Consider the following 10,707-nt stretch of genomic DNA (forward strand, 5'->3'; position numbering starts at 1 on the left):
ATGGAGGCATGCTACAGGCATCTAGTAGCTATGAGCCAGAGATGCTGATAAAGAGCCTACAATACCCAACAGTATCCGCAAAACAAAGAATTGCCTGGTCTAAGATGTCATTGGGTGTCATGGTTGACAAACCCTGAGCTAAGCTTAGGGAAGGGACTAGCACAGAGTAAGATGTGCTGTCTCTGGAAGTAAACAGATTCCTTCTAAGAAGGAAGCCTGCAGATGCTGACTACATTTACTCAGTTCCTGCATCAACACTTATCAATCAGATGATTCGCTCATCTTGCCCAGGTTAGGAATATTGGAAGAAGCTAAGAAGACCAAGTTTGTGTTGCAGTATTTACCATCCCTCAGCAGAGAAACACAAGGTGAAGAAAAAGGTGACTCCCCACTCTAACACTTATTTACATAATGTGATTTGTTTACATATTCTAAATCGATTCTCATGGCATAGGACCAAGATAACTTGAAGGTGGTTTGACTTTGCATCATTCGTACATATTTGTTTAATTCATGCTCAGAAGAATAATGAACCTTTTATTTGCACTTGGGTGTATCACACAAGAAAGGAGTGACCAGTTGCAATGGGTATTTTTATCTGTACTATCTTTTAATATCTACTTGAGTACATATATCGACTTTTCCATGATGGAGGTAAAAAGCAAAACTAATATAGTTTGCAGAAGGCATATTTGCTTTATTGATTAAACAATTCAAATTGGGTTTGACTAGTTACTACATTGTCCCAGAAGCACTTAATTAGTCCTGCTATTAAACTTAGAAGGAGAAAGAGTCAGAGAAGGAAGGTGGGTAGGCAGAGTGACGTGGATCACCACAAAAAGTAAGGTTCAGGTCACTGGAGTGAAACTAAAGATGGATCCCAGAAGATTTACCTCAATTTACTTCTTTCTTCCATTTTCTGATTCTTCTTGAAATTTTTATATTCTGAAACATGACAGCTTTCCCTTTTCCTATGTTTTTTCTTTGAGCCTAAAGAGAGGGTAATGCCCTGCAGATAAGCAATAGATTTCAAGCTGATGCCATTCTCCATTGTTTCAATGTCTGCGTAAAATGATCTAAAGGATTAGCTAGAACTGTTAGCATGGTAGTGGGAACCTAGCCTCCTTGACACCACGAGGCCATTCACACAGAAACCTGTGCTGTTCTTAAACATGATAACAGCATACTCCTCATCTTAAAACTGTAACAGAAAGAAAAGACCAAATCCCAAAGCAGAGGCAATTTCTAATAATAACATGATGATCTTTGATATTTCATGGTATTACCATGAACCAGACCCTATATACAACAAATTCTGTGCCTCATGTCAGTTTGTCCTCAACAGTATCTCTGAATAAGGTTAAGTAATTGTTTCCATTTTACAGAAAAAGAAACTTGTCCAATGTCAAACAGAATGTGGTTTAGTAGACTTAAGATCCAGAATCAAGTTTGTTGATGCCATACTCTATTATCTTTTTTTTAAGATTTTATTCATTTGGCAGAGAGAGAGTGAGAGATCATAAGCAGGGGGAGCAGCAGAGGAAAGGGGAGAAACAGGCTTCCCACTGAGTAGGGAGCCCTACACGGGGCTTAATCCTGGGAGCCCAGGACCATGATGTGAACTGAAGACAGATGCTTAACCAACTGAGCCACTCAGGTGCCCCAATATTCTTATTATCTTAACCACTGTGTGAAAATAACTTGCTAAAAGAGCAGTCACAGTACTAAATATTTCTGGGATTCATTGGTCCCTAAATGCAAGAAAACCATTAACATCATGACAGTGGTTACAAACTTCAAAAACCTTCCTTGTCTATGTTATAAGCCTTACTACATCTAAATATTTTTCTTCCAGTGCTTTTCTAACTAAACATAAATTACTTTTCTTGTGTCAAAAGCATTATGAATGACTCCCAGATGGTCTGCTTGGGTAATATGAAAAAAAAAAAAAATGAAAGTGTCACTTAAAATGTATTTTAAAAATAATTAAATTAAAAAATAATGTAGATCTTCTTTATCCATTTGTCTGTTGATGGACATCTAGGTTCTTTCCATAGTTTGGCTATTGTAGACATTACTGCTATAAACATCCGGGTGCATGTGCCCCTTTGGATCACTACGTTTGTATCTTTAGGGTAAATACCCAGCAATGCAATTGCTGGGTCATAGGGTAGTTCTATTTTCAACATTTTGAGGAACCTCCATGCTGTTTTCCAGAAGATCTGGTATATATACACAATGGAATACTATGCAGCCATCAAAAGAAATGAAATCTTGCCATTTGTGACGACGTGGATGGAACTAGAGGGTATCATGCTTAGCGAAATAAGTCAATCGGAGAAAGACAACTATCATATGATCTCCCTGATATGAGGGAGAGGAGATGCAACATGGTGGGTTAAGGGGGTAGGAGAAGAGTAAATGAAACAAGATGGGATTGGGAGGGAGACAAACCATAAGTGACTCTTAATCTCACAAAACAAACTGAGGGTTGATGGGGAGAGGGGGGTTGGGAGAAGGGGGGGTGGGGTTATGGACATTGGGGAGGGTATGTGCTATGGTGAGTGCTGTGAAGTGTGTAAACCTGGTGATTCACAGACCTGTACCCCTGGGGATAAAAATATATGTTTATAAAAAATAAAATTAAAAAAAAATAAAAAAAAATAATGTAGATAAGGTGATTAAGAAATCATGTAGATAAGGAAATATTTTTAGGTAAAGATAAGTTCAGTTTAGAAATGTTAACTCTTTTTATATTTTATGTTTTATATAATATTTATTATATATGAATGATTTATACATTTCATATAAATGTTGTTTTTGAGAGTTGGGAATACTCTTCCTTCTCTGAAAATGTCATGAAAAAGACCAGTTGAAGTCTTTCCCATAATTTTTGCTGGTACTGAGAAAAGTGAAAAAAAGGAGAACTAAGAACCATGTAGATCTTCAACCTGCTAAAATTATCCTTGCCGCCATGTTAGAGAGCCCTCATGCCATTGACACTTACAGCAAAGGAGAGGGAGAGAAACTGGCTCATCACCTGAACACCTGTACTATGATATTCCCAAGGCAGACTTTCAATTATAAGAACCACAAAATTCTGCTTTAAAAACTTAAAAAAAAAAAAAAGGTTAAATTTGAAATGTATACCTGTAACTTGCAATTAAGAGTGCTAAAGTATATGATGTTGATGTGGCACAAAAGTGATTATATAGCCCTCTCCTACTCTGCACAACTCAACTGAAGGTGGGGTTGTATCCACTCAGCCAATATACTGTGGTACAAATTCCAGACTATTGATTTGCTGCCACTTCATACTGAAACGTTAGCTCTCCCACTTCCAACTTGGTTCTCACTGTTTATTTGAAGTCATGCCATTTCACTTTGCATCTTTCCCAAATGATCAATGCAATTCTTCCATCTTCCTTGATGATTTCAACACCTGGCTCACTTGCTTCCTCTCTTCATGCTTAATCATTTATAGTTCCTTTAATAACAATGTCAATGATTTATTGAACTTCTCAACACAGTCGCCATTATCACTCAATTCTGTTCTTCCAGTTCAGCTGCCTTGTAACTTTACATCGCTCCACTTTCCTTTTGGGATTTTCATTCTTCTTGGTCATTCCATAATGTAGTTTAAACTTTAAAAACCTAAACAGGACTTCACCTTTTATAATGACCTCTGAAAATTATTATACTTCATATGCTTCTTCTACCCTTACTATAAACTGTCTTTCATCAATCCTCTTCAGATTATACTTGATTTCATTTTTCAACTTCAAATTTCTAATCACATCTGTCCTATTGACTTGACACAACTTTCTTCCTCACTTGCAGCTCCCCATCTCTCACTAAATCTTACTGATTTCACTTTTACCTCCTACTCTCCATTTCATTGTCTCCACATACAGTATTCTACCCTCATCTGGCTACTTAATTTCTTTTTTTTTTTCCTTTTTATTGTATTTTATTTTATTTTTTATTTCTTTTCAGTGCTCCAAAATTCATTGTTTATGCACCACACCCAGTGCTCCATGCAATATGTGTCCTCCATAAAACCCACCACCAGGTTGATTCAACCCCCCCACCCCCCTCCCCTTCAAAAATCTGTTTCTCAGAGCCTACATTATCTCATGGTTTGTATCCCGCTCTGATTTCTCCCATTTCACTTCTCTCCAAATCCAATATCCTCTGTGCTATTCCTTACGCTCCACAAGTGAAGCCATATGATATTTGACTCTCTCTGATTAAAATGATTCAAAGTATAGGGGTAGAGGGAACATTCATCAACTTCATAAAATCTATCTAGAAAAAACCCACAGTGAATATCATCCTCAGTGGGGAAAAGCTGACAGTCTTCCCTTTGAGATCAGGAACACAGCAAGGACGCCCACTCTCACCACTGTTGTTCAACATAGTACTAGAAGTCAACAATAGCAATCAGACAACAGAGAGAAATAAAAGATATTCAAATTGGCAAAGAAGAAGTGAAACTCTCTCTCTTCACAGATGACATGATACTTTATTTGGAAAACCCAAAAGACTCCACCCCCAAACTATTATAACTCATACAGCAATTCAGTAATGTGTCAGGATACAAAATCAATGTACAGAAATCAGTTGCTTTCTTATACACTAACAATGAAAATATGGAAAGGGAAATTAGAGAATCAAATCCATTTACTATAGCACCAAGAACCATAAGATACCTGGGAATAAACCTAACCAAAGAGGTAAAGGATCTGTACTCGAGGAACTACAGAAAACTCCTGAAAGAAACTGAAGAAGACACAAAAAGATGGAAGACCATTCCATGCTCGAGGACTGGAAGAACAAACATTGTTAAAATGTCTGTATTGCCACCTGGTTCCCCCAACCTCCCAACCCCCCCACTTCAAAACCCTCAGATTGTTTTTCAGAGTCCATTGTCTCTCATGGTTCACCTACCCTTCCAATTTCCGTCAACTCCCTTCTCTTCTCCATCTCCCCTTGTCCTCCATGCTATTTGTTATGCTCCACAAATAAGTGAAACCATATAATAATTGACTCTCTCTGCTTGACTTATTTCACTCAGCATAATCTCTTCCAGTCCCGTCCATGTTGCTACAAAAGTTGGATATTCATCCTTTCTGATGGAGGCATAATACTCCATAGTGTATATGGACCACATCTTCCTTATCCATTCATCCGTTGAAGGGCATCTTGGTTCTTTCCACAGTTTGGCAACCGTGGCCATTGCTGCTATAAACATTGGGGTACAAATGGCCCTTCTTTTCACTCCATCTGTATCTTTGGGGTAAATACCCAGTAGTGCAATTGCAGGGTCATAGGGAAGCTCTATTTTTAATTTCTTGAGGAATCTCCACACTGTTCTCCAAAGTGGCTACACCAACTTGCATTCCCACCAACAGTGTAAGAGGATTCCCTTCTCTCCACATCCCCTCCAACACGTTTCCTGTCTTGCTAATTTTGGCCATTCTAACTGGTGTAAGGTCGAGCACTGGGTGTGGTGCAAAAACAATGAAAACCGTTACACTGAAAATAAATTTAAAAAATTTTTAAAAAATGTCTATATTGCCTAGAGCAATTTATACTTTCAAGCTATCCTGATCAAAATTCCACTGGCATTTTTCAAAGAGCTGGAAAAAATAATCCTAAAATTTCTATAGAACCAGAAGAGATCCCGAATTGTTAAGGAAATGTTGAAAAAGAAAAACAAAACTGGGGGCATCATATTGCCTTATTTCAAGCTTTACTACAAAGCTGTGATCACCAAGATAGCATGGTACTGGCACAAAAACGGACATAGACCAGTGGCTACTTTATTTCTTATTTGGACTCATAGTTTCTTCATATTTTGTCTGGCTTCATTATATTCCATTCCTCACACTTAAGTTCTTTTTTTAAATGAAATATTATGATATCATCTCCTATGTAAAACCTATTGATTGCTCCTCATTGCTTCTAGGAAAACAAAACTAAGCTAAACTAAACTAAAATCTTTATTGTGGCCAATAAGCCATTGGTTTCGTTCCGACCTCCTACTTCTTTGCTTTAATGTCACACCACATAATCACTTGTTCTTTAAGATTCAAACATACTGTCATTTATTTTATTCCTTGATTAAGTCATTCTTCTCCCTACTGGTTCTTTGCATACTCCTGTCCATCTCTTTGGAATGCCCTCCCCTCTGTCCAATTTCACCTTGTTAATACCAAGTCAACAAGTATGTTTTCCTCTCACTCAAATCCCCAGGAAAAACCTCCCTGGTGCTCCCGCTTTTAGATCTGGGAAAGTTTTCCTCATTTGGTGAAGCCTGACATGAGTCTAAAAATTTAAGTTTAAGCAAGTTGGATAAAAGCATTCCAAGCAGAAGAATGATCAAAGGATGAATTTGGGGAAATATAACTCACGTTTGGCTTTATGGTGCAGGATATTTTAAAGACTATTTAGAGATGAGTTTGTGGATATGGGCAGGAGGAAATCATGAAGAATCTCATGGGCCATGAAAGAAGTTTGCCAGGAAAGCAGTAGGAAGGATTTCAATTTGAAAAGTAACATGAGATTCATTTTTAGGAAAAACAAATTTAGAAAATCTAAAAATATATTGGAAGACTGAGAGAATCATGGGGGGGAGGGTGTAATCTTTCCAATCATACGTTATTCCACTCAGTTGTTTCCCAAGTAGAGCTCTCTTCTTATTTGCTCCCATAGCACCATACACCAATCTCCATCATGGAGCTTACAATAAAGTACCGAGCTCATTTGTTTACAAGTAGGTAGCATCTGGCATAATTCTGTGTATATAGTAGAACCAGTGAATGCTCTGGACTAGGTGAGTGAATAAGATAATAAGTCAATCAGTCTTTGAGAGAGCCGTGAAGATTCCTAACAGTGATTAATATGGTTTACATATTTACCTTCATATGATGTTGAATCACAGTGAAATTGATTTCTTTGATCTATAAACATATTTAATATTCCTCTGGAAAAAATTTATATCATCTTACCGCATTCTCTGTGGAATAGAGCTAGCTATTTAAAGAAGATAGGAACTCTAACAAAAGTTGAGTCAATCTCCCCCCCCAATTAATTGTGTATATATCAGATATCAGAGTGACTATTGTACCAATGAAGTGAACAAATATGAGGTGAATGCAGGTTTTTTGTAAGAAGGGACTAAATTATTAAGTTAAACAATTTATAGAGGTCAAAGGATTTCTCAGTGGTTTGGGTTTGTGAAAAAGTAATAAATATACCTTTCTTTATGTAATGTCATTTTCCAAGGTATAATAGAAAATGTTGAGATGTTTGTTTTTAAACATCCTTATTTTTGTTATTCTGGCTTAATAAAAATTTTTCCTACTAATTTATTTAATCTATCATAGTTAATTTAAATAGCACATGAAATTTTAAACAGATGTTATATCATAAATATCCAGAGTATAAATATCAAAATTCTGCTTACAAGTATAGAAAGATGTATTTTTATTTTAAGTAATTAGCACATTTTGGGAATGTTTTTACAAATAATTCTCAATTATCAGAAAGAAGCATCATGGATTATCCAAACCTATGAATAATCCAGAAGGCATTTGTATCCAATTTGGGGATTCTTTTTTTTTTTTTTTTTTGTAACAGAACATCATTGTGTGTTACTGAGAAAAAACTCAAATTAGCTTACATTTCCTGTGTATATAAGAAATAATTTAGCAGCTGAGCTGTAAGGTTAGTTGACAAGAAATATGTTGGGCTTTGGGGAAAGAAAAAGCTGATCCACAGACAACAGATATGTCACAGTACTTTTATTATCTTACTTTATTAGATGCATTCCTATTTCCTTGACTTTTAAAATATTTAATTATTTATTTTAGAGAGAGACAGCACAAACCAGAAGGAGAGAAAGAGAGGGAGAAAGATTGTCAAGCAGACTCCACGCTGAGCATGGAGCCCAGCATAGGGCTCTATCCCATGACCCTGAGTTCATGACCTGAGCTGAAACCAAGAGAGTCAGATTCTCAACTGAATGTACCACTCAAGTACTCCCCTATTTCTTTGAGTTTGAGCAGATTTTTTTCACAGACATTTAGGTAATTCACTCTCTTCTGTATTATCTTTGTCTGAGCTAAGAATATTGAAAGTAGTCAATGGTAGTAATTAGTTTCATAGATAATGTATTTTTCAGCGTTAAATAAAAACTACATTTCCTGTGGGAAACCGAATATGTGTCTATAACCTGTAACATTCAGGGATACATAGTAAATTATACTCAATATAAACTAACTATAGTTAATAATAACTATCTTTGAGTGACAACAAACTCATAAATTCCTTTTTGTTTTTTCATATAAAAATTATTAAAGGTATGCTACCTTGTATGAAGGATTATATTGAGATCTGGGAACACAGTGATTGCTAAAATAGAATATCTATCCCGATGGAGGTTACCTTTCTAGAGGTAAGCTTCTTTGCCTAAATGAAATAAAATAAATTTATGGAAAGAATTTTGGATATTAGGAATATTTCATAGCTTGGTTATTTACATTTTATATCAATTATTCTTTATTTTGTTTTAGAACAAAAATATATCAACCTATAAGAAGATGGAGTCATTTGTGAGGATGTGGGGGGACATATGGCACAAATGTAGACAATGGCTGTTTCAGAAAAGAAGCTGAGGATTTAATAGTAGATACAGGGGAGGGAGTATAGCACTGTCATTATTTTGTGTTTTTTTGTTTGTTTGTTTTAGAGATTTTATTCATTTATTTGACAGAGAGAGATCACAAGTAGGCAGAGAGACACAGGCAGAGAGAGAGGAGGAAGCAGGCTCCCTGCTGAGCAGAGAGCCTGATGCAGGGCTTGATCCCAGGACCCTGAAATCATCACCTGAGCCAAAGGCAGAGGCTTAACCCACTGAACCACCCAGACGCCCCATAGCACTGTCATTCTTAATTAGCTCTGTACATAGTGGTTTCCAGTGGAAGATGAGTAATATTAGGAGACAGGGATGGGTTTTGGGATATCTATTCAGAGTGTGACACTGGGGAATCCATGAAGAGAATGAATATGGGAAGAGGTAATAAGCATTCTGATTAGCTTATAAAAATATTCAAGAATCCAGTTAATAGACTCAGTAATATAAGTGAAGAGACTCTCCAAAAGAAGTGGAACTGGCCGAGATTGGGAAGGCAAATAGATGATTAGGTACATGGGCTAGGACTCTGCTCTATGAATAGAAACTAGAAACAGGGAAAGGAGGAAGAATCAAAAAGGGACAAACTGGGCATTTTGGTTTGTTGTTGTTACTTTTTAAAATGGCTTAGTAGGCAGAGTGGTTTAACCTCTGGAAGAATGGATTTCAAGCATGGCTGACTTTGAGATAAAGACTGGGCCCCTCTGGACTGGAGTAAGATGGAGAGTGAGCGAAGTTTCACGCATAGTGTTAGATTATTAATAAGCGTATCAGTCTTCCCGTAGGCCATTAGCTAGAGAAAAGTCCAAATTTTTTATGTATTTTTGATATGTTATCCTTTATGAAAATATGAAAGTAGTCATTATTGGAAAGTCAGAATATTGGGGGATTATTAACAGATTTTTAAAATTATCCATGGAGAGCAGACTCATTGTTTTACAAGACTTGTGCACTTTTAATGTCATTATACTAGCTCTAGCCCTGTCTGAGTGCATGTTTTGAGAAAGAATGCTTGTTGTACGAAATATGCTTCTGTTATTATTCTGAACTGAAGCTATAAATAGAATAAGTGGGATATGAGTAGATTTATTATTTTTGTTTTTTCTAAGTTCACATCTGTCCTCCAACAAATTCAAATAATTGAAAGTGACAAGGACAGTCCAGTTCTTACAAGTGATCAATAATCATTAAGAAACTTCATTTTCTCTTCCTTTATCTTTTCAACCTTCTTCTTTTCTTATTCATTTTTCCTCCTTCATTCCTTATCCTTCTTTCTTTATCATCAATAACACTGTAGTCAAATATTGTATCTATCTGTCACTCAAAGTTCAGTACAGAAAATAGAAACCCTCCTACTTATTTCAGTCAGAAACGAATTTAATTCAGGGAAAGAAGAGTTAGCCACCTCCCCCCACTCAAAAAAAAAAAAAAAAAAAAAGCTAGCCACAGCTTTGGGAGGCAGGGAGATACTACAGTCAAGAGGCTATCATTTCACTAGTGATTTGAAATATTACCATCTAGTTCCAATCAGGAATACGAGAAGATGCTGCTGACACTACACCACCAAGACTGCTCAACAGTGCTTTTTGGTGCCCAGAAAGCTGGAAACTAGATGTTGAGTTTGGACACCACACTTCCTCACATCTCGTGATCTTGCTTGCAAGAGGAAACAGCAGCAGGAAACAGCTTTTGCCTCATGTCTGCTTTCCAAACCTTATATGTGTATGAACTATGAGTATACCTTACTTCATCTAGGCCCTATCTGTAAGAGAGTGTGGGAAGGTTTTTTTCAGCCATTTTATTATCTCCAAATTGAATGAAGTTGGACTGGAGTTTGGGAGAACCAAATCAAATGTCTCAGACAAGCTACTATAGTGATTTATGTTGACCTCCCAACTGTTTTCTATATTTGTCATTATTCATGGATTTTATTAAATCTATCTCTTATATTCTGCTTACCTTTCCCCTGACCCTGCTAAATCCCATTTCTACACTCTTGTGTAAGCACA

The 10,707-nt window shown here is 36.5% G+C and overlaps 1 long non-coding RNA gene across 1 annotated transcript in view; it reads left to right on the forward strand.

Moving 5' to 3' along the window:
* LOC125095717 (uncharacterized) overlaps positions 1–7,905 on the forward strand; it is a 24,188-nt gene extending 16,283 nt beyond the window's left edge. Inside the window, exons 3-4 of the long non-coding RNA XR_007125929.1 lie at positions 297–380; positions 7,878–7,905. This is a non-coding gene — a long non-coding RNA (uncharacterized LOC125095717). The remainder of the gene's footprint in view (positions 1–296; positions 381–7,877) is intronic.
* The last annotated feature ends 2,802 nt before the right edge of the window (positions 7,906–10,707 follow it).

The sequence above is a fragment of the Lutra lutra genome, chromosome 3 (assembly GCF_902655055.1).
Source record: "Lutra lutra chromosome 3, mLutLut1.2, whole genome shotgun sequence".
NCBI lineage: Eukaryota > Metazoa > Chordata > Mammalia > Carnivora > Mustelidae > Lutra > Lutra lutra.